The sequence below is a fragment of the Drosophila serrata genome, unplaced genomic scaffold (assembly GCF_035046125.1).
Source record: "Drosophila serrata isolate PLE 108 unplaced genomic scaffold, ASM3504612v1 contig_229, whole genome shotgun sequence".
NCBI classification, from domain to species: Eukaryota; Metazoa; Arthropoda; class Insecta; order Diptera; family Drosophilidae; genus Drosophila; species Drosophila serrata.
This window is the reverse complement of record NW_028257127.1, coordinates 590,505-613,294: the sequence shown is the minus strand read 5'-3', so window position 1 is coordinate 613,294 and position 22,790 is coordinate 590,505. Positions and strand designations below refer to the sequence as shown.

Sequence of the window (22,790 nt, the reverse complement as noted above, 5' to 3'; positions counted from 1 at the left end):
ATTTTTGAAAATTTCAATCCAATTTTCGGGCCTTCAGGATGGTCTACCCCCTTAAGTTGTGGCCATAAAAGGTTGGCCAAAGTATGGTCCTCAGTACTCTCCAACTCCCTTGTTAAATTCATAAAAGCATTCGCTGACATATAAAAAAAAATAAATAAGCTCATAAAATATTTAGATTTGCAGCGTTGTAATATAAAAAACATAGGGAACCACAAAATAATTATTTTTAATTCGGATGTGTTACATTTAGAAAATTCAGTTATGTAATAATTTTCATAAAACAGGTTATGAAATACAATACAAATTTCACTTGATAAAATTGCATTGTTTTTAATCGATTGAATTTAACGTAGTAAATAGGAATCCGTGTGAATTTATCGGAAAACTACCGAAGAATTTGTGGAATATTTGAAAACGTTTAAATTATTCGGAAGTGGCAAATGGAAAAGGACTAATAAAAAAGGTAAGTTGTTTGATTTCAATTTGTTCGCCGACTGATTTTCAACCTGTAAATGCGACTTCAACTTAGACAGTGTGAATGGAGACTATGTATGTATATACTTTCCCGGAATTGTATTTTTTTTTTTTAATTGGTATGTAAGTGGGATATTATATTTATTGATACTAGATAATGTTTATAGTTTTAGTTTTATATTTTTAACGTGTACTTTGGATTAGAATTATAACCATCTCCGTAATTTCTTCTAGCGTTGTAGGACTTTCGTTGTTGCTAACTCGCTCGTCGAACAATCCTTGTCGTCCTGATTCTTATTTTAGTCAGCATCGTAATTTTTGTTGTTTACTCTCTACTTCAGAATCAAGCGTCACTTGTCTTCTTTGTGTCCGCCATCGTTTTTATTCATCGCCTGCTCGTCTTGAAACCGCTCTTTACTTTAATTGTTTTTAACGTTCATTTGTTCGTTTTTCAATTTAGGTAGAATGCTCCTTGGGTCGGCGTTCACTTGCTTGGAATCTTCAAATAAGATTGAGAACGGCTGCACTTATTTGGATGACAATTATTTTCAATTGTTTAAGATTGCCAGAGAATGTTTTTGTTTCTAAAACATGTTGGAAAACTGAAGGAAACTGCTGCGCTTCCGATGACCACTTCAAGCTCCGGAAACTGAAACTCCGCCGCCAGCCCGATACCCTCCTCCCGCCCCGATGTGAATCATCTGTTGCTGATCTCACAAATCGCGGCCGAAATCACCAAAATTCCTCGTATTTCTGAGCCCCCAAAATGAACCGCTCAGAACCGATTGCCATTCGGCGAGATTGCTCCTTCGACAGCGTGCTCAACCGGCTGCCGGCTTCCGTGCTGCCATGTACAACTTTCTTATCGCTGCCGGCGTGGGAGCCTTTGTAGCCGTCTGCTTCATCCTGGGACCCTTCGTGCGCCCGCTTCTCTGGGCCTTCCTCATGGGCGCGGTCCTCTTCCCATTTAAGCGACGGCTGGCGGAGAGCGTGAATAGCTGGTTCCAGCGGCTGGAAGAGCGCGACTGCAACGTTTTGGTCTCTATTTGCCTTTCGCCTTTGGAGGCCACGGAACACTGCGGCCGGCTGCTGATAGGATGGCTTTGCGAGCACTGGCAGCTGCTTCTGGCCTGATGCGGAGTGGCTGGATGCATCAAGCTGCTGGTACTATACGCTCCACTGGTCTATCTAACGTGTGTTCATTTCTTCTGGAAGCCGGAGAGTAGTGCTCATTTTGTTGGTTGGGCAGTCCATGTGGATAGCCATAGCTGGCTATCTAAGCAGCTTTTTGGGCGCCCTCCAGGTGCCCGTGTTCCTCCTAGTCATGGCCTATGTTACTGCATCTACGGCATACCATCTTCAAACAAGGGAAGAGTCTGGATCCTACCTAGATCGCCTGCAAAAATTGTTCGATAGAAACGATTTCGAACGTTCCTTAAGTAATTTTAGCATTTGTGGAAGGCTAGGTAGCGAGCCCCCACTCAGTCAACAGTCGGAAGTGGAGGACATCTCTGTTAGTGACACTGTCGACTCAACGGACACTTTCGATGAGAAGCACGGAGCCGAGATTGATGGCCACCAGAGTGATACCTTCTTTAAACTATTGTTCTACGCCTGCCTAGGGACATTCCTATATCGCAACGTCTGGATGTTTATCCTGGCAGCCATTCCCATCTTGCTTCACCTCATCTAGAGCTGAATTATAAGATCAATACGATCGTGCGAGACTCACTTAAGTCGTCCGTGGAGTCATAGTGTTTCTAAGCGTGTTTTTTTGCGCAAACATATACTCGGAGTCGATGAGGTGACCTACTTGGGCAAGGATCTAATTAACAAGACGATCACAGATCGGCCTGAGCTAATTGATATCTTTCCCGCCAACATACAGGCGATGAGCTAGATAATGCGCACCATTATGGGCGCCGTAAGATCGAGACGTATCGACGACAAGGTGCACGCTATTAAGCTGAAGGAGCAGATTCTCGATGTATGGGATAGGCTTATTCAGTACTGGATCGATTTCAGCAAGGCGGATACCTCCTATAGCCCAAGGGTTCCAACGGACGCACTGAAGAGCACCTTTGGCGAGATCGTCGACAATCCAGTGGCGAAACAGGGCATCATCAGATGGGCGCAGAGCAATACGCAGACGATCCTCGAGGTCGCAGAATCCTTGTGGCACATTATAAGCACCAATCTGTCGATGATCATGGGCGTGACAGGCGAAATTCTGTCACTATTTCCGCTTTCCGGCGGACAGGCGTGCATTGAGTTTATCTTGGATATAATTGTCTTCTTTACGGCCCTTTTCTATTTGTTTTCAAGCAGTCAAGAGAAGAATGCTCCGCTGCAGATTAACAAATACTTGGGATACTCCAGTTCGGGCATCACGATTGCTGATGCCCTAGAGAACTACATTACGGTGATATTAGTCTCAATGTTTAAGTGTTCTACGTTTACTGGCTTGTTCACACAGTTGGTGCACACAGTTTTTGGAGCACGGATAGTTTTCCTGCCGTCCGCTGTGGCTGCCATGCTGGCATATAAAGTATATATATTCTCGATCAGGATCAACAGCCGAGTCAATCTAGCCATGTCCGTCTGTCCGTTTCTACGCAAACTAGTCTCTCAGTTTTGAAGCTATCTGAATGAAACTTTGTACAGGGTGCGGCACGGAAACTTGCTGATTTTAGAAGGTTATAAAAAAAAACATACCATTCCAAATTTTTTTTATTTTTGTAACACACTTTCTGAAGTTTTTATTACACATTTTTGAAGATTTCATTGGACAAGTGATGGCCGCCATTTTCAATGCACTGAGATACCCGATTTTCGAAGCTCAGCTGAACTCTCTCAAGCATATCGACGGGTATCTTTCGATTGCTTGCCGAATGCTATTCTCCGATGAGCTGGATGGGATTTTGTCACATTCCCGCTCTCCCTGAATGTTTTCACCCACGAAACAATCGACTGCCGGCCAGGAACGCGACCTGCAGGATGAATGTTGAGTTGAGTGGCAATTACGGAACGACCGTTGGAAAAGTAAGCCTCGTAGGCAAATGCGCGCTGCTCTTTCGTCCAATGCATGATTTCGACTGACTGCAAAGTAAAATAAACATCAGTAAGTCCCCTAAAACATGAGACACTCTCCACCCTTATCCGACCACTCCCCGCCGCTTGGCGCCAAAAACAAATCAGCATGTTTTCGTGCCGCACCCTGTGGTTAGCCTTCTATATACTCTCACTCGTATATATGTCGGAACGGGCCGGATCGGACGACTATATCATATAGCTGCCATAGAAATGATCGGAAAATTTTTACAAAAAAAATGTTAACTTTTTCAGTTTTCAATAGAATTGGATCAAATTTAAGATATAGCCATTTTACTATACTTTACAATTTTGTGTAAAATTTTATGAAAATCGGACAACTATATCATATAGCTCCCATGGAACAATCGAGAAATTAATACAATTAAATTTATAACTTTTTCAGTTTTCAGCTGATTTTCATCAAATGAGGTATAGCCATTTTGTATTAGTCTTAAATTTTGTGTCAAATTTCATGAAAATCGGACTCATATAGGTGCCATACAAACGATCGTTTGATGTAGAGGAAAAATGCAAATCTGTGAATGTAAAACTGCAAATATAATATGTACTAGCTGTACCCTGCCACGTTTCTCTGTGGCATATTGTGGTTAAGAGGGCACTTCTGAATACATCAATGTTCCGGCAAAATCATCTTCCTGGCATAAGGTGAAGAAGGCAGTCAGAGTTGTCGCTGGCGGATTCAGGACTCTTTCTTGCACATTTCTTTCTGTGAAATAGACACGTTGACCATTCTCCAAATGGACTGCCAAGTGAACTAAAGCTGGATAGCGTTCATGAATGGGGAACGAACAAATTCTCCATGCAGCCTCGTTGCTGCTTATGTATCTTCCAGCCTTGTATTGAGATATTTCATCGACAACTCGTATTGCATTGCTGTCCCCATTTTCTGCCTGAACACCAAAAACTGCCATATCGCTGCCTTTATTCACGTACTTGCAGATATATTTAATCGATTTCACGGAATTGCAATATTCTACGTTGATGTGCGCTTTGTATGATTTTGACAATAGTGGTGAGTATGGAACCACCCAACGATTGTCTACCTCAATATCACCAATTCTCATGTTTAAAGTTGCCGAAGTCCCTCCATCTTCAGTTGACCGTCTCCTATACAGAGGATATCCATCGTCCCCTGTTACGGTGTTGGCTGTAAATGCTCGAGGATATCGCTTGGAACACTTCCCGTCTACCATGCATGGTGAACTTCGGTTGAGGGTACCACATGGGCCATTGATCATGTTCTTGATGACAACTGCATGCAAATCTGTATCAACCTCTGCCCGTGGAATCTCAGCGCATATCACATTGTCAATTTCGTCTGGAGTAATTTTACCATACAGCCAAATCAGTATGTGCGCATGCGGCAATCCTCTCTTCTGCCATTCTACTGAATACATCCAGCACCGCTCAGATCCCAAAACTCCATGTTTCACAATGAAATCCATCAGTGACTTGAGCTTTTGTCTGAAAACACGGGCTGTGATGTCATGCCTATCCCTATACGATTGTCCAGGAAATAACAGCTGAACTATCTCGTCCCAAGCTGGATTGCATGTGAAGGTGATAAATAAGTCTGGACGGCCGTAGCAACGAACATATGCCTGGGCATCTTGAGCATATTCATGCATGTGGCTCGGACTACCTATGTATGAGGATGGCAAAATCGTGAGCTTTCCAACGTTGGTTGTATTACGGTCATTCATCACAGCATCCCGCAAATGGATATATTCCTCGGACCGAAGTTTCTTCTGATTCAATCGGAGGAACAGCAAACGTTGTTTCAATTTTTGCATACATATCGACAATGTACTGATGAAACATCTGACGACATTTCAATATATGATTGCAATCGGTCCTCCGAACCATTAACCTGTATGAGTAAATTTCATCGCGCAGCCGCGTCTCTCGGATGGAGGCCCGTTCTTCGTCAGTCATATTCGTAATCTTACGTCTTTTTGCTTCTGTATTGCGAATACGACGACCCAATCTCGACTTCTTTGGTGGCATGACTTCGTTTCTTACTGAACCTGAACAAAAAATAAAATTTGTATCTCCAATTTCTTCTTTCAATATGTTTTTAATGTTTGACAGGAAATGCTTTGATTTGCTTGTAGAGGGCGCAGTAGTGGGGCACGGGGAAACGCTAAAAAATAGATATATTCGCAACCGCAGATAAGCTATCAACATCAAAAGTAGTCAATAACCGAGCTGGAACCTCAACGCATGTTCTCTAAAAATTTGGGCTTAAACGGTTCAGAACTTTTCAAGTCTATGAAGGATGTAGACACGAACAGAGCATTTTTATATATATATAATATATATAATGTATATTGTATGGATTCCAATTCATAGAAGTTCTATCTGCAAGGGTATATAAACTTCGGTGTACCGAAGTTAGCTTCCTTTCTTATTTCATTTACCTTTAACATACTAATTTCCCTCGTTGATTTACGCCAAACTTTCCTTTGGTCCCTTGTACTTTCAAATAATTTCTGCTGTCCGCTATCAAGAAATGGATTTACTTTAAGGGGTAGACCACCCTGAAATTTTTTAAAAATCGCATTTTTTTTTAAGCCGATATTGTTACGGCCATTTTAAGACATTAGGCTTAAAAATATCTCATTACCTGTGGATTCTACAGAGTACCTTAGTACTTTCTTTATCTTCATTTGCGTTTTTCTCAAAACTACGTTTAAAACGGTGTACATGATTTCTCAAAAACTGCTGGACCGATTCTTTTCAAATTTTTTACAAAGCTACCTTATAACGTCCTCTATGGCATGACGTAGGATTTTTTCGATATGATTTTTTGTTTTAAAGTTATACATTTTTCAAACAAAAATTTTGGCTTGAAAAATTTTTTTTTTTTCAAAGTGCTCCCAATTGACCAAAAAAAATTTTTTCCAAAAACTATAGTCATACTTAGTTTATTAAACATTTTTGTTTTTGAATGTCAGATAACAAATATGGTGTGCAGCATGTACACTATACGACCTAGGTAATGGTCGTAGGAATTCATTTTTTGACTGGCTATATCTCCGCCATTCGTAAATATTTTTTTTCCTTTAATAAGTATTTTTTAGTTTAACATATGTACTAATAAATATGTACTTTGATGTACTAATAAATATGTACTTTGATGTACTAATAAATAAAAAGTTGTATTCTTAGTAGCTTTGTCATAATGGATTTTTGAAAAACCCTCCAATTTTCGGGCCTTCAGGATGGTCTACCCCCTTAAGTTGTGGTAATAAAAGGTTGGCCAAAGTATGGCCCTCAGTACTCTCCAACTTAATGGAGTCCTTGTTAAATTCATAAAAGCATTCGCTGACATATAAAAAAAAATAAATAAGCTCATAAAATATTTAGATTTGCAGCGTTGTAATATAAAAAACATAGGGAACCACAAAATAATTATTTTTAATTCGGATGTGTTACATTTAGAAAATTCAGTTATGTTATAATTTTCATAAAACAGGTTATGAAATACAATACAAATTTCACTTGATAAAATTGCATTGTTTTTAATCGATTGAATTTAACGTAGTAAATACGAATCCGTGTGAATTTATCGGAAAACTACCGAAGAATTTGTGGAAGTGGCAAATGGAAAAGGACTAATAAAAAAGGTAAGTTGTTTGATTTCAATTTGTTCGCCGACTGATTTTCAACCTGTAAATGCGACTTCAACTTAGACAGTGTGAATGGAGACTATGTATGTATATACTTTCCCGGAATTGTATTTTTTTTTTTTTAATTGGTATGTAAGTGGGATATTATATTTATTGATACTAGATAATGTTTATAGTTTTAGTTTTATATTTTTAACGTGTACTTTGGATTAGAATTATAACCATCTCCGTAATTTCTTCTAGCGTTGTAGGACTTTCGTTGTTGCTAACTCGCTCGTCGAACAATCCTTGTCGTCCTGATTCTTATTTTAGTCAGCATCGTAATTTTTTTTGTTTACTCTCTACTTCAGAATCAAGCGTCACTTGTCTTCTTTGTGTCCGCCATCTTTTTTATTCATCGCCTGCTCGTCCTGAAACCGCTCTTTACTTAAATTGTTTTTAACGTTCATTTGTTCGTTTTTCAATTTAGGTAGAATGCTCCTTGGAGAACGGCTGCACTTATTTGGATGACAATTATTTTCAATTGTTTAAGATTGCCAGAGAATGTTTTTGTTTCTAAAACATGTTGGAAAACTGAAGGAAACTGCTGCGCCTCCGATGACCACTTCAAGCTCCGGAAACTGAAACTCCGCCGCCAGCCCGATACCCTCCTCCCGCCCCGATGTGAATCATCTGTTGCTGATCTCACAAATCGCGGCCGAAATCACCAAAATTCCTCGTATTTCTGAGCCCCCAAAATGAACCGCTCAGAACCGATTGCCATTCGGCGAGATTGCTCCTTCGACAGCGTGCTCAGAACCATGAGAGCTTCCGTGCTGCCATGTACAACTTTCTTATCGCTGCCGGCGTGGGAGCCTTTGTAGCCGTCTGCTTCATCCTGGGACCCTTCGTGGGCCCGCTTCTCTGGGCCTTCCTCATGGGCGCGGTCCTCTTCCCATTTAAGCGACGGCTGGCGGAGAGCGTGAATAGCTGGTTCCAGCGGCTGGAAGAGCGCGACTGCAACGTTTTGGTCTCTATTTGATTTTCGCCTTTGGAGGCCACGGAACACTGCGGCCGGCTGCTGATAGGATGGCTTTGCGAGCACTGGCAGCTGCTTCTGGCCTGATGCGGAGTGGCTGGATGCATCAAGCTGCTGGTACTATACGCTCCACTGGTCTATCTAACGTGTGTTCATTTCTTCTGGAAGCCGGAGAATAGTGCTCATTTTGTTGTCGCTGGGCAGTCCATGTGGATAGCCATAGCTGGCTATCTAAGCAGCTTTTTGGGCGCCCTCCAGGTGCCCGTGTTCCTCCTAGTCATGGCCTATGTTACTGCATCTACGGCATACCATCTTCAAACAAGGGAAGAGTCTGGATCCTACCTAGATCGCCTGCAAAAATTGTTCGATAGAAACGATTTCGAACGTTCCTTAAGTAATTTTAGCATTTGTGGAAGGCTAGGTAGCGAGCCCCCACTCAGTCAACAGTCGGAAGTGGAGGACATCTCTGTTAGTGACACTGTCGACTCAACGGACACTTTCGATGAGAAGCACGGAGCCGAGATTGATGGCCACCAGAGTGATACCTTCTTTAAACTATTGTTCTACGCCTGCCTAGGGACATTCCTATATCGCAACGTCTGGATGTTTATCCTGGCAGCCATTCCCATCTTGCTTCACCTCATCTAGAGCTGAATTATAAGATCAATACGATCGTGTGAGACTCACTTAAGTCGTCCGTGGAGTCATAGTGTTTCTAAGCGTGTTTTTTTGCGCGAACATATACTCGGAGTCGATGAGGTGACCTACTTGGGCAAGGATCTAATTAACAAGACGATCACAGATCGGCCTGAGCTAATTGATATCTTTCCCGCCAACATACAGGCGATGAGCTAGATAATGCGCACCATTATGGGCGCCGTAAGATCGAGACGTATCGACGACAAGGTGCACGCTATTAAGCTGAAGGAGCAGATTCTCGATGTCTTATTCAGTACTGGATCGATTTCAGCAAGGCGGATACCTCCTATAGCCCAAGGGTTCCAACGGACGCACTGAAGAGCACCTTTGGCGAGATCGTCGACAATCCAGTGGCGAAACAGGGCATCATCAGATGGGCGCAGAGCAATACGCAGACGATCCTCGAGGTCGCAGAATCCTTGTGGCACATTATAAGCACCAATCTGTCGATGATCATGGGCGTGACAGGCGAAATTCTGTCACTATTTCCGCTTTCCGGCGGACAGGCGTGCATTGAGTTTATCTTGGATATAATTGTCTTCTTTACGGCCCTTTTCTATTTGTTTTCAAGCAGTCAAGAGAAGAATGCTCCGCTGCAGATTAACAAATACTTGGGATACTCCAGTTCGGGCATCACGATTGCTGATGCCCTAGAGAACTACATTACGGTGATATTAGTCTCAATGTTTAAGTGTTCTACGTTTACTGGCTTGTTCACACAGTTGGTGCACACAGTTTTTGGAGCACGGATAGTTTTCCTGCCGTCCGCTGTGGCTGCCATGCTGGCATATAAAGTATATATATTCTCGATCAGGATCAACAGCCGAGTCAATCTAGCCATGTCCGTCTGTCCGTTTCTACGCAAACTAGTCTCTCAGTTTTGAAGCTATCTGAATGAAACTTTGTACAGGGTGCGGCACGGAAACTTGCTGATTTTAGAAGGTTATAAAAAAAAACATACCATTCCAAATTTTTTTTATTTTTGTAACACACTTTCTGAAGTTTTTATTACACATTTTTGAAGATTTCATTGGACAAGTGATGGCCGCCATTTTCAATGCACTGAGATACCCGATTTTCGAAGCTCAGCTGAACTCTCTCAAGCATATCGACGGGTATCTTTCGATTGCTTGCCGAATGCTATTCTCCGATGAGCTGGATGGGATTTTGTCACATTCCCGCTCTCCCTGAATGTTTTCACCCACGAAACAATCGACTGCCGGCCAGGAACGCGACCTGCAGGATGAATGTTGAGTTGAGTGGCAATTACGGAACGACCGTTAGAAAAGTAAGCCTCGTAGGCAAATGCGCGCTGCTCTTTCGTCCAATGCATGATTTCGACTGACTGCAAAGTAAAAAAAACATCAGTAAGTCCCCTAAAACATGAGACACTCTTCACCCTTATCCGACCACTCCCCGCCGCTTGGCGCCAAAAACAAATCAGCAAGTTTTCGTGCCGCACCCTGTGGTTAGCCTTCTATATACTCTCACTCGTATATATGTCGGAACGGGCCGGATCGGACGACAATATCATATAGCTGCCATAGAAATGATCGGAAAATTTTTACAAAAAAAAAATTTAACTTTTTCAGTTTTCAATAGAATTGGATCAAATTTAAGATATAGCCATTTTACTATACTCTACAATTTTTTGTAAAAGTTAATGAAAATCGGACAACTATATCATATAGTTCCCATAGGAATTTATTTTTTTTTTTTTTTTTTTTTTTTGGCCCATATGACACCAGGCACGTGCCTGTTTGGGTTAGGTGTTAGTAGGCGCGATGGAAAATATAGGACAGAATACGAGGAAAATTGACTACCGGCGTGCTGCCAGATTGTTAGCTTGCATGCTTACTAAGTATGTTAATATCAAAGATTTTAATTTGGGAAGGGAATCTACGTTAGAGATTAGTGTGTACAAATCATTATAATTTGCACATAACACTCTAAAAGGTTCATGCAGTTCAAAGGAGGTCCTACAGTGGCGCAACACTAATGGGATATAGGATCTAGTGGTTCTACATGGTACATGGAAATTAAGCTGACCCAACAAGTCAGCACTTTCCACATCACCATGGATAAGGTTAAAAATAAAGGTTATCCCTAGCATCGTTCTACGATTGGCTAAGGACGGCAAGTTTATTAATAGGAGTCTACTAGAGTAGGAAGGTAATCTTTGGTTTGCATCCCAATTTAAACCGCGTAGAGCGAAAAGTAAAAAGTTCTTTTGAACCGACTCAATGCGTTTACTATGGACGCCGTACTGAGGGCTCCAAACGCAGCATCCATATTCTAGGATAGGACGAACTAAGGAAGTATATAAGGATTTAGTAACATAGGGGTCATTGAATTCCTTCGACCACCGTTTAATAAATCCAAGCACACCCCTGGCCCTATTCACCATAGACGAAATATGATCAATAAAGTCAAGTTTTGGGTCCAAGCGGACGCCCAAATCGTCAACTGTATTAATTCTTTCCAAAGAGCAGCCGTTCAGCGTGTAAGTAGCAAGCTTAGGAGCGACACGAGAGAATGTCATTAGCTTGCATTTCGAGCCATTTAAGTTTAATAAGTTTACACGGCACCAAGTTTGAAAATTATTAAGATCTGTTTGTAAATCCGACTGGCAGGCAACGTCATTGTATTGCATGCAAAGCTTGACGTCATCCGCGTACATAAGTACTCTGGAGTTAGTCAAGACTTTGGGCAGGTCATTTATGAACAATGTAAACAATAAGGGTCCCAAATGGCTTCCTTGCGGGACACAAGATGTAACCCTTAGAATATTGGATAAATTATTCTTAAAAAGGACCTTTTGCGTCCTGCCATTCAAATAACTAGAGATCCAATTAAGAAGATCACTTGGAAAACCCATTGAATCGAGTTTTCTAACGAGGAGAGAATGATTAACAGAGTCAAATGCTTTACTGAAATCAGTATAGATTACATCTGTCTGACAATTATTATGGAAGCCCTTTATAATATAGGAAGAGAGCTCCAAAAGATTTGTTGTTGTTGATCTTCGCTTAATAAAACCATGTTGACATGGAGAAATAACCGATCTACAAAGGTGCTGTAAATGAGGGGTGATAATATTTTCAAATAATTTTGGGATGGCCGACAACTTAGAGATTCCTCTATAATTGCTGGCATCCAATTTGCTACCTTTTTTGTGGAGAGGAATAATAAACGATTCCTTCCAAATAATGGGAAAGTGGGAGGTTGCTAAGGACAAGGTAAACAATTTCAGAAGGGGATAGCACAGGGCGTCGGCACAATACCTGAGCACACAGCCAGGAATTCCGTCGGGACCTGGCGAATAAACTGGCTTGACACGATGAAGATCTAAAAGGAGAGAGCTTTCGTTTAGGCTAGGACAGAAAATTAAGTTCGATTTGGGTATGTCGTAGGAATAAGTCTGGTATATATACGAAGAGCTAGAATAGGTTGTTTGAAAAAACTGCGAAAATAGATCGGCTATTGCCTGATCATTATTTGCGGTAGTATTTTCAAATGAAAGCGAGGAAGGATTTGTTTTAGGTTTACGTTTAGTGTTAACGAAATTATAAAACTGTTTTGGGTCCTGTGAGAACTGGGCCCTACAACGAGTTAAATAGTTTTTATAACACTGCGCGTTCAGCACGGTAAAGTTTGACCGAGCTGATAATTAATACAATTAAATTTATAACTTTTTCAGTTTTCAGCTGATTTTCATCAAATTTGAGGTATAGCCATTTTGTATTAGACTTAAATTTTGTGTCAAATTTCATGAAAATCGGACGACTATATCATATTGGTGCCATACAAACGATCGTTTGATGTAGAGGAAAAATGCAAATCTGTTCTGTTCTCTCACCGAAATGCAAGAGATTTGTTTTTGTTTTTCGAACAAAACACTAGGAATCAGACAAGAAAGAAATATTGGTACTGAAGGCATGATTTAGACCATGATACAATTATAAAAGGTAGTAGAAATATCTGGTACTTTAATCATAACAATGAGTGCGAGTGATAGTAAGTGAACCTAGTAAGTGCGAGCGGGACAACAATAGAATGTGTTGAATAACCCTTAGATGATGTATGGGACTTTAAGTTTCCTTTTGTAATAAAACGAGTAGAACATTTTTATAACTTTTATAACTTAATTTTTAACAATTTTGAGCTGGTAATGAGCCGTTGTTTTTGTTTTTGCGTGGCGAGTCTTTTACTTAAATGCTGAGTCCTAAGGTATATTATTGTCTTAAAATATAATTTTTTAATGGTAGGTAGGTTACAGTGGTGAGGCCCGATACTTGGGCCTTCAATTAGAGCTAAGCTCCTCTGTTTGTTGTTGGTGAACACTATCAGTACCACCCAGATTCAGTAAGGAAGCCTAGGATCGCCGAAACTTTCAGCTTTCATATATTTCCTAGTGACTCCATCTGGTAGGCACCAAAGTGGCGAAGTCTGATGTGGTTTAGCGCTGGGCAGAAGCAGAGCAGATGTTCCGGTGTCTCTTGCTCTGTAGGTTGCTTACAGCTTCTACAGATTGCATTGTATGGCAGTCCCAACTTCATTGCGTGCGAATCGATCGCCCAATGTCCCGTGGTGACTGCCGTGATCCTGCTAATATCCGGCTTGCTGTTGGATAGCAGTTCACTGGTTCGTTTTTTGTGGTACCTCGGCCAACATTCCCTTGACCTTCTGTGACCGCTCTTTCTTAGCCATTATTTGTTAGCTATCTGCTTAAAGTGGTCATGGATCCTTGTCTGGATCGCGTTTAGGGAGACCGATAATTCGAAGTCGGTACTTAGTCCTGCCGAGCCTGCACGGGCTAGTTCGTCTGCCTTCTCATTTCCTGGGATCTCGTTGTGTCCCGGTACCCATGTTACTTGTACCTTATTTTGGTCAGCAAGTCTATTAAGGGCCTTCTTGCATTCTGCCACTAGTCGTGAGTTCGTTTTTACGGCAGCTAGGGATTTTATAGCCGCTTGACTATCCGAGTAGATTCGCACTCTGTTGCCCCTGAGGTCCTGCCTTAAGAAAAGTTCGACTGCTTCCTTATGGCTACTAACTCAGCCTGAAAGACCGTCGCTGAGTTAGAGAGATTGAAAGCCTTTTCTATTCCCCAATTCTCAGCGTAGATCCCATTTTTGAGCCATCGATGTAGAGGGACACCTCGTTCTGTACTACTACTTTGCCCCTACTCCAGTCTTCCCTTGATGGGTATGAGGTCAAGAATACGTTTCCGAATTTAATCTTCGCGATCATGTAGTCGGTGTTAACGTTTGCATTTGAGCCGCTGCTCCCATGAATCTTGCCGTGCCCGGCGCCGTATTCCATCCAACAATTGCTTGCCTTCAGACTTACTGCGCTCTGTGCTGCAATGTCCTTCACGAACAGTTCTATCGGCATTATATTCAGGATAGCGTTTTAATAGTTAAGCAAAATGTCATGTTGCATAAGGGTTAAAGTTAGAAGCAAAACCCGACTGCTTTGACTGCCGAAGTGACTACCTTCGAAATTGTTTCGTGATTTAGATGTCTATTCGGCCCATTCCGACAAATTTAGTGAGATTCGTCAAAAAAATTGTTTGCTTAAATTTTTAATTAACAACTTTTACACATTTGAGCGGTGTAGAGCGGTCAAGAACATTGGCGCTCTGAGAAATGGGGATGTCAATACGCAAAATTGCTGAAGAATGTGGGAGGAGTAAGCGGACGGTGGAAAACCTGTTAAAGGACCCAGATAATCATGGTCAAAAACCGCGTTCTGGGCGCCCCCCCCCCCCCTAGTTGACGAGCGGGACAAGCGACGAATTAAATTTCTGGCAGTTAATGAAAACATCAATGCATCCCAAATACGATGTAATTTTTCTTTGCGAATATCCACTCGACGAGTCCAACAAATTTTAAAATGATAATTAAAAACTCCTTAAGCCTGAACTACTACCCCAGGCATAAAGCATAAAAGCAGTTTGCCAATAAATACAATTTCTGGGATATAGAGTGGAAAAATGTTGTATTTAGCGATTGCTACCATTATTATTATCGCTATATAAGAAGTTCCAAAAAAGTCCACCTCTCCAGGAACTTTCACGGCAAGTCTCTCATGGTATAAGCTGCCTTTGGGTATAATGGAAAGTCTCCTATGTGGTTTATATCTCATAAAATGGATGCACAAACATGTGTAGAGCTCTTAGAGCTGTAGTCCAATTTGAAGTGAATTATTTTTGTAAATAATGGACTTTTCAACAGGATAATACACCTATCCACTGTGCAGTAGACGTAAAGAATAAAAAGATCAAATTAAACAAGAATGGGAGAAAATCGATATAGAAATACTGAAAAACTTTATTAATTCAAGGCCAGGACGAGTTCTCAATGTATTAGACATCAAAGAATGCACTATTTAAATTATGTGTATACTTTTTCCTACTAAATTTATCCTAAAATTACCGTTCAGATTAATATTTTGAATTTGTCCTACTTACTTAATTCGTTTTAATTTTTTTTCTATAATGTCTTGTGATGTTAAATTTTATTTCTATAACTTGAAAAGTGTTACAAATTTAATAAAGAAAATTATTATTATTATTTTTTTTAATACTTAAGCGTTATTTTGTTAAACAAAAAAAATTGGGTGTCCTACATACGTATTTCGGGCACCTTATATACGAGTGAGAGTATATCGAAGACTGTTTTATTCAGAAAGCTTCAAATTTAAAAGATTAGTTTGCGTAGAAACGGACAGATGGACATGGCTATGTTATTTCGATGCTGATCAAGAATATTTATACTTTATATGGTCGCAGATGACTTCTTCACTGCATTAAAAACTTCTGACTTAAATTACAATACCCTGCAAGGGTATAAAAATTGGCTTAATGAGCTTTGTAAAAATTGTTCGTTTGAGTAATGCCTGCTATTAAACGGCAACTTTGGACTGCATACACATTATGCACATCGGCAAATTAATTTTCGTAATAATCAAACACAAGATGAACAATCCGAACGGATTGCATTAAGACAGACCCCTGCGGAAAAGCTACCTCAGAATAGAATTTTTATTTAGACTTTAATCGCGCAGATTCTGGCAACTATTCGGTCAAGGTCACAAATACCGTTGGCTGTTGCATCATCTGACATTGCACATTCCTCGTTACCTTTCGAAATTCTTTCGGTTGAAAATCCAACGTGGACAATGACCAAAAATTCGGTAGCAGCAAATTTGACGCGTGAATGTAAAATTTCCTCCTTGGCATGAATGCACGACGGCGCATAAACGAGCTTTGAAACCATTAGTCCAATCGATGAAGGATTTAAGAAGTGACTCAAGATTATCGGGTGGGGATTTGATATTGCTCTCCCGAAATCTATGAGGTCTATGCTTGCCTAAAATCGTCCAGACATTAAAATTGACCATGGCGACATCTATCGCATTTTGCGCTATTTGAACAACTGACCGAGTTAATCTAGGCGAGAAACCAAATAGTGTATCGTCGCTTTTTGCCCTTGGAATGGCGGCGGTAGCCCTTGGCTTCAGTAGAGACGTCGAGGAGATGCGGATTGGGACCTATCCAAGCGGGTGGAGGGGATCGGACGCGGTTTCTTGTCGTCTCCACGGTATTCTCGGAAGCTAATGCTGCTGATCAGGGCTTGTCAAATTACGAAAACTCGAAAAAAAAATATGCCGAACTGAACCAAATTTTTTTTTTTAATTGAATAAGTATCGTTTGAACTAGTTGTTTTATAAGGGGAAATGTTCTAAGCTATTCTAGTATCTTTGTAATTTGACGTTAAATTATGTCTTCAAAAATATGTAATTTTCCATTAAAAACTTATTTTTGAAAAGCTATACAAAGTGAGTCCCACCTAGACCCACCTTAAGACCTATTGGGATTTGTAGGGAATTGCATACTTGTTCATTTGCATATAGTGACAAATGCCACTTTTGACCACATTTCTTGGAATTTGCATTAAAAGATCACAAAATTTTGTATGAAAATGCCAAATAAACATATGTAACACTGTCTTAATTCTAAGTAAACTTAAAAAAAAAAAACAATAAAATTGCTGGAATTCAGATAAGACAAATGTCAAAACAAAATTTTTATATCGTAAAAAGTGTTTATAATCATTTTTTCATGCAATTTTAAGCAAAAACAACACTATATTTCGATTTTCTTAATGAAAAATAAAGTAATTCGTTATCCGATTGCGATAAAATTTTTTGAATTTTCTTTAAATTACATAATTTTTATGTAACCCAAGTTTTATGAATTTATCTCAAAATTTTGTTATCGTTCCTATGACAGCTATAGGATATAGTTTTCCGATCCAGAAAATTTTTGTTCAGTATCATCCTATAAGTACTAAATAACGATTGGTAAAGTTTCAAGTCGATATCTTTTAAATTACCAGAGTTATTAATTTTTGCCCAAAAAAGTGTTCCGCTGGACCATAGTGGAATGGAGGTATTGAGCGTAGATACGTATTTATTGTTAATTATTGAGATGGGGATTTAATCGCGGGGCTTGGTTGTGGAGACTGGTTATATTTGAGCCCAGGCGGCTAATTGCTATTCGATTTGCTGTGTGGATTGAATTTGGATGCTCGTGATACTGGGATTTGTCTAACTTGGCTAACAATTCAAATGTCAGCAATCACAAGGCTCAGGTGTTTAATTGTTCCAAGCTGAGGAGCTTAACTTAAGGGGGTAGACCACCCTGACATTTTTAAAAAATCTAATTTTTTTTACTCAATCTTGATGCCGATATTCTTACGGTCATTTTAAGACATAGGGCTTAAAAATATCTCATTACTTGTGGATTCTACAGCCATTAGAAGTGAGAGCTACCTGTATACCTCAGAGTACTTTCTTTATCTTCTTTTGCGTTTTTCTCAAAACTACGTTTTTTAAAACGGTGTACATGATTTCTCAAAAACCGCCGGACCGATTCTCTTCAAATTTTTTACACAGCTTCTCTATAATGCCCTCTATGGCATGACGTATGATTTTTTCGATATGTTTTTTTGTTTTAAAGTTATCAATTTTTAAAACAAAAATTTTGTCAAAAAAAAAAATTTTTTTTTTTTCAAAGTGCTCCCATTTCCTAAAAAAAAAATTATTTCCAAAAACGGCTACGTCATGTTATAGCCATACTTATATAGCTTATAAAAAATTTTTGTTTTTGAATTTCGGATAACAAATGTGGTGTGCAGCATGTACACCATCCGACCACTACCTAAAAAAAATTCGTATTATGACTGGCTATATCTCCGAGGTTCATAAATATTTTTTTTCTTTCAATAAGTATTTTTTAGTTTAACATATGTACTTTGATGTACTAATAAATAAAAAGTTGTATTCCCAATAACTTAGTCAAAATGAATTTTTGAAAAACCCTCCAATTTTCATGCGTTCAGGGTGGTCTACCCCCTTAAAAGCTGACAAGCTTGAGGAGCTTGACTTAAAAGCTCGGACTTGGTCGCATAGAAAAAATCGCTGTGTTATGCCGACGGCGAGCGGTGATGGCAAAAAATTAAGCGGCAACAACAACACGCACGGTCTCTTCGGCGGCGAGTGGATACAAAAATATATAAACAGAACAAGCGCAGTCGCATCTGTGTGGATTACATTTGAATGTTGGTTATGCTGGTACTTGTCTAACAAATGTTAATGTCATCAACTGCAAGCCGCAAATGTTGAATTGTTCTAAGCCGAATAGCTGGACTTAAAAGCTCGGTTCTCGGCCGCGAAGAAAAGCTCGCTGCGTTATGCCGAGGGCAAGCGGTGCCTATATGAGGGCCCCAAGAAACGAAACGGCAACAAATACAACACGGCCTCTGCGGCGGCGAAAATGAAAACAATTAAAACACTTGAGTTTGCGTTTGGGTTTTGTTGCTAATTGTTTCATTCACTTTGAAGTTTTTTTTTTAATTTTATTATCGGGACTAGTTCCTGGAATCGTTTCTTGAAAATATATGGGCATGCATGTGAATAGGAACAATGTGTCAGGGCACAGTGGAGCGTCGAGAAGTGGACTGCATTGAAATATGTTGTATGGACACGGCACAAAAGACGACAAAAAAATATATCGCGGCAGCGGCGGACTGTTCGGCGAAAAGATGAACTCCCGAGAAGGAAAACTCGTACTTATCTTGGCGGACAGATGCCTGGAACTGCTGGTGACTTGGAGGATATCCTGCAAGGAATCCGGCTCGACGAACCAAAATGTTTAGGGGGCGATCCTGCCCGCAAGGATTCCTTATCGGAGGCCAAATATTTCCCACGTCGCTGGCGAATAATTAACCTGTCAGGGTTAAAAATGCAAAGGCGGGGGCGTCGTGGTTGATATTTCAGTGGGAGATCGGCAATAGTTGGAGTGCAAGAGGAAGCCGGGGACACAAAGCTCGGTCCTGAGCAGAGGCGGCACAGTGGGCCCCTCACGTAAACACCTTCTACAGCTTCTTGACTGCAGCTTTACTATGTGTATGAATGTCTTGCGCGTCTGTATTATCCTTATTATTATTTTTTCTTTGTGAATCTTCTGTGGTCTGGTTGACGTTAATATCAGACCATTGTCTTCCAACACCTTGTATTTTGAGAACCGAGGAGATAGCTTATCCCTCCTGCTTTCCTTCCTAAATATCGTATATCCTGCCTGTAACGGGATTGGTTCCTTTTCTATCTGAATTTGCCGCTTCTGTTCTTATGGTTTTTTGTTCCTCTACCCTTTTATTGATTTTTAGGTATAACTCTGCCTGAAACGCATTGATCTTTTGAAAATAATTGTGTTCATTTTCAACGGACACGTTATTTAAGAAACTATGCGTTCTCCCAGTGAATAGTTCCTGCGGTGTTTACTTAGTAGCTGAATGAATATCATTATTATACGTTGTTCGCGCCACGAGGGCGCTTAATTTCGAGAAGCAGTGTGGGAGCACGAGCCTGCTCTCGGTCGTCCCTCGCTCCTTCTCGTCTCCTAGCCGAAGGTGCCACTCCGTGGTCCCAGCAGCCCTTGAGCTAGGTTTTAGTTTTTAGTGCAAAAAGAACTGCTTAATAAAGCATACATAATTTTTTTTTGGGGAAGGAACAGCAACTGCAACACCAACAACAACCAGCACTTACCACCCTTACCAGCGGCCGCCGACGAAACTACTAGCTGACGACGGCTACTGATTTTTGGACACCATCCGCCCACTCCTTTTCATACATTATAAACGCTTCTTCCAGTGCCCCCTCATCCCTGATTCCTAACTTATTTGTCTTCTTAGTTTCATTTATAAGCCTGTAACTTTCCGTAATCGTGGAGTGTAGTCTTTCGACCGTGGAGTTGCGTACCTCGAGAATTCGTCTGCTATAGTAAGTACATTTTTCTTGATCACAAAATATGTGTACTATTTCCATAGGTCTCTCCGGTGTCTCTGTCAAACTGTATTTCATCTTATTTGGTTTCCTATAGTATTTCTGAATTTGGCAACTTTCACAATTATTAATTGTTTGTGTAATTGCCTGCTTCATGTATAGGAAAAAAAACGTTCCTTTTGAGGTGAGCTGTTTTCGTGATACTCCTTAATGACTCTTTCCTGTTCGTCCTTTCCCGCTATAAGCGGCAACAACACTATACATCTTATTGCCCTATGCAACTTACTATAGGCAAAGTATTTGCAATATACGTCTTGTATAGTTACCACCAGGTCTTCCGGAATCAACAATGCCACCGTTCTTTTAGGTTTTAGAATTTATTTTAGCCTACGGGCGATTGTCTCATCATCAAAACTGTTTTCCGTACAAATTATTCGTAACTTATTCCTGAATGGAACTTACTTTACTTTTCCCGCTGTTCTTCCTTCCTGCGTAATCATTTGAATATTATACTTCTTCAGTGGTGTCTCTGATATTGGGAATGCCAGTTACAGGTCTTCCCCAGCGCAGTGAATCGTCTCTCCATTTGTCGCTAACTTAGAGGCATTTTCCAAAACAATGAGCTCAGGTTGAATTATGGTTAATGCGTCTGCCACTACATTCAAGGAGCCTTTTTTATATACGATCTCGTAATCATACTCTAAATACGTGCCCTAAATTTTCCACCTCTTTTCTCAAGAATTCTGTCTTGTCCAATTGTAGTTTAAAATCTGCTTCTTAAAAAATGTTTCTAAATCTTAGATGTGTTCCTGCAACGATGCTGAGAGCACCATAATGTCGTCCATGTTATGGGACAACATATCCCCAGCAATTCTCAGAGAGTGTTATTCATTAAGCTTTGAAAGATTGCGAAAGCATTATTTAATCCGAAAGGTATTCGCACGTATTCGAAGTGCCCCCCTTCAGCAGAGAAAGCTGTTTTCGGAATATCTTCCTCCCTTAACTCGATTTGGTGGTATCCACTCGCCAAATCTAATTTCTCTTGTATGAAAACTTTTAATATTGACCTATCGACTTCCTGCAACTTCTATCTAAAAAACTCCAAAAACTTCAACAAAAAAAAAGAAAAAAAAAGACAGTCCAAGATCGGAAATGGATGCAAGGGAGAGTAATACGCAAAATAAAACGCAAAAGTTAATCAATTGATTTGTTATAATTGGACTAATTAAATGTATCGTACAAGTGGCATTTTTTTTTCATGTTGTCTCAATCAATCAATGTCTCTTTTCCATCTTTTGCCTAGCTTCACTCTGTCTTCTGCAGTCATTCTTCTAAGCTTTCTCATGTGTCTTCAACAAACGAAGACAATTCTCAAGAAATTTCAATAGGTTTACAATTATTTGTCGAGGGGTTTTCTTCTTGGCGTTTCCATTTTTTCGTTTTTTTCTTTTTCATGGAGTATGTGCCAAGTTTGAGCATTAAAGTTCTAAAAAAACTGGAAACATTTGTTTGTTGGTTTAAAGACTAACAATCTCGCGATTAAACGAATTAAAAATAATGGATAGGTGTATCTCCAGAGATAATTGAAAATGGAATCGTAAATAATAAATTAATTAGTTACGAAAATGTTTATGCTGATTCCTCCTACAGGATGAAGAATGGAGGTTTATAGTGCTGCTTAAGTTGCAGATGGTGTTGTTTCTGCCTCTGTTTGTTGTTGTTGATACTGCTGGCCAATGACCAGAAGCAGGACAACAATGCCAGCCAGCAGAACATACAGGAAGAAGGTCTCGCCATCGAGTCCTTCATTAACCTCAGAAATCAGAATAGTTTCGTTGTAAACAGTTTCTTTGTACTTAATGCCATTGGCATCACGGTAGTTCAATCCAAAGGGACGACTCGAAACCGGGTTTCACCTTACGGTTGTAGGCCATAGCCAAAAAGTTCCGAATAAAGTAGTTAAAGTCCATGGGGTAGCGGAAAGAGGCCTCCACGGTCTCGATCACAAACTCCTCGGCACCCTTGTTCGTGAATCCAATGTGGATTCTGCCACCGGGCAGTTCCAGCTGCTGGCCATGCGTATACAATAGTTTCGTAAATAACAGATAAGTGTCCGCATTCGGGGGGCTGCAGCTACCCGAATCATTGTCCTCGTTCCCCTCCGCATTCTCAGCGGTAACAGCACCCTCCTCACTGTCCACATACACGAGATCATCTTCAGTCCTCCCAGTCTTATTACCCGGCATGCTGAAGCTAGCTGATCAGCTGTGCGGTACAGAATCACAACCAATGTTTTATTGCCATTAGGGTTTCTCTCGCTTTTTTTTGCCTGACCATTCCCGTGCTTCCCTGTTCGTTACAGTGTATCGTTTCTTGTTATTTATTTATTAAAATTTTTTTTATTTACTTTTTTTTTCATTCTTTTTCAACAACACATGAAGGTTTTATGCTAAAGAGCCGTCATGTATACAGCAACTCATTTTTTAATTATAAATCCTGCC

The 22,790-nt window shown here is 40.3% G+C and overlaps 3 pseudogenes; 2 read left to right on the top strand and 1 right to left on the bottom strand.

Annotated features, from left to right (window-relative positions):
- The first annotated feature begins 1,082 nt into the window (after positions 1-1,082).
- On the top strand, positions 1,083-6,377 carry LOC110182625 (transmembrane protein 245-like; annotated as a pseudogene).
- A 1,422-nt stretch (positions 6,378-7,799) lies between these two features.
- On the top strand, positions 7,800-20,656 carry LOC110182628 (transmembrane protein 245-like; annotated as a pseudogene).
- Positions 20,657-21,967: 1,311 nt separating this feature from the next.
- On the bottom strand, positions 21,968-22,535 carry LOC110182630 (translocon-associated protein subunit alpha-like; annotated as a pseudogene).
- Between the last annotated feature and the right edge of the window lie 255 nt (positions 22,536-22,790).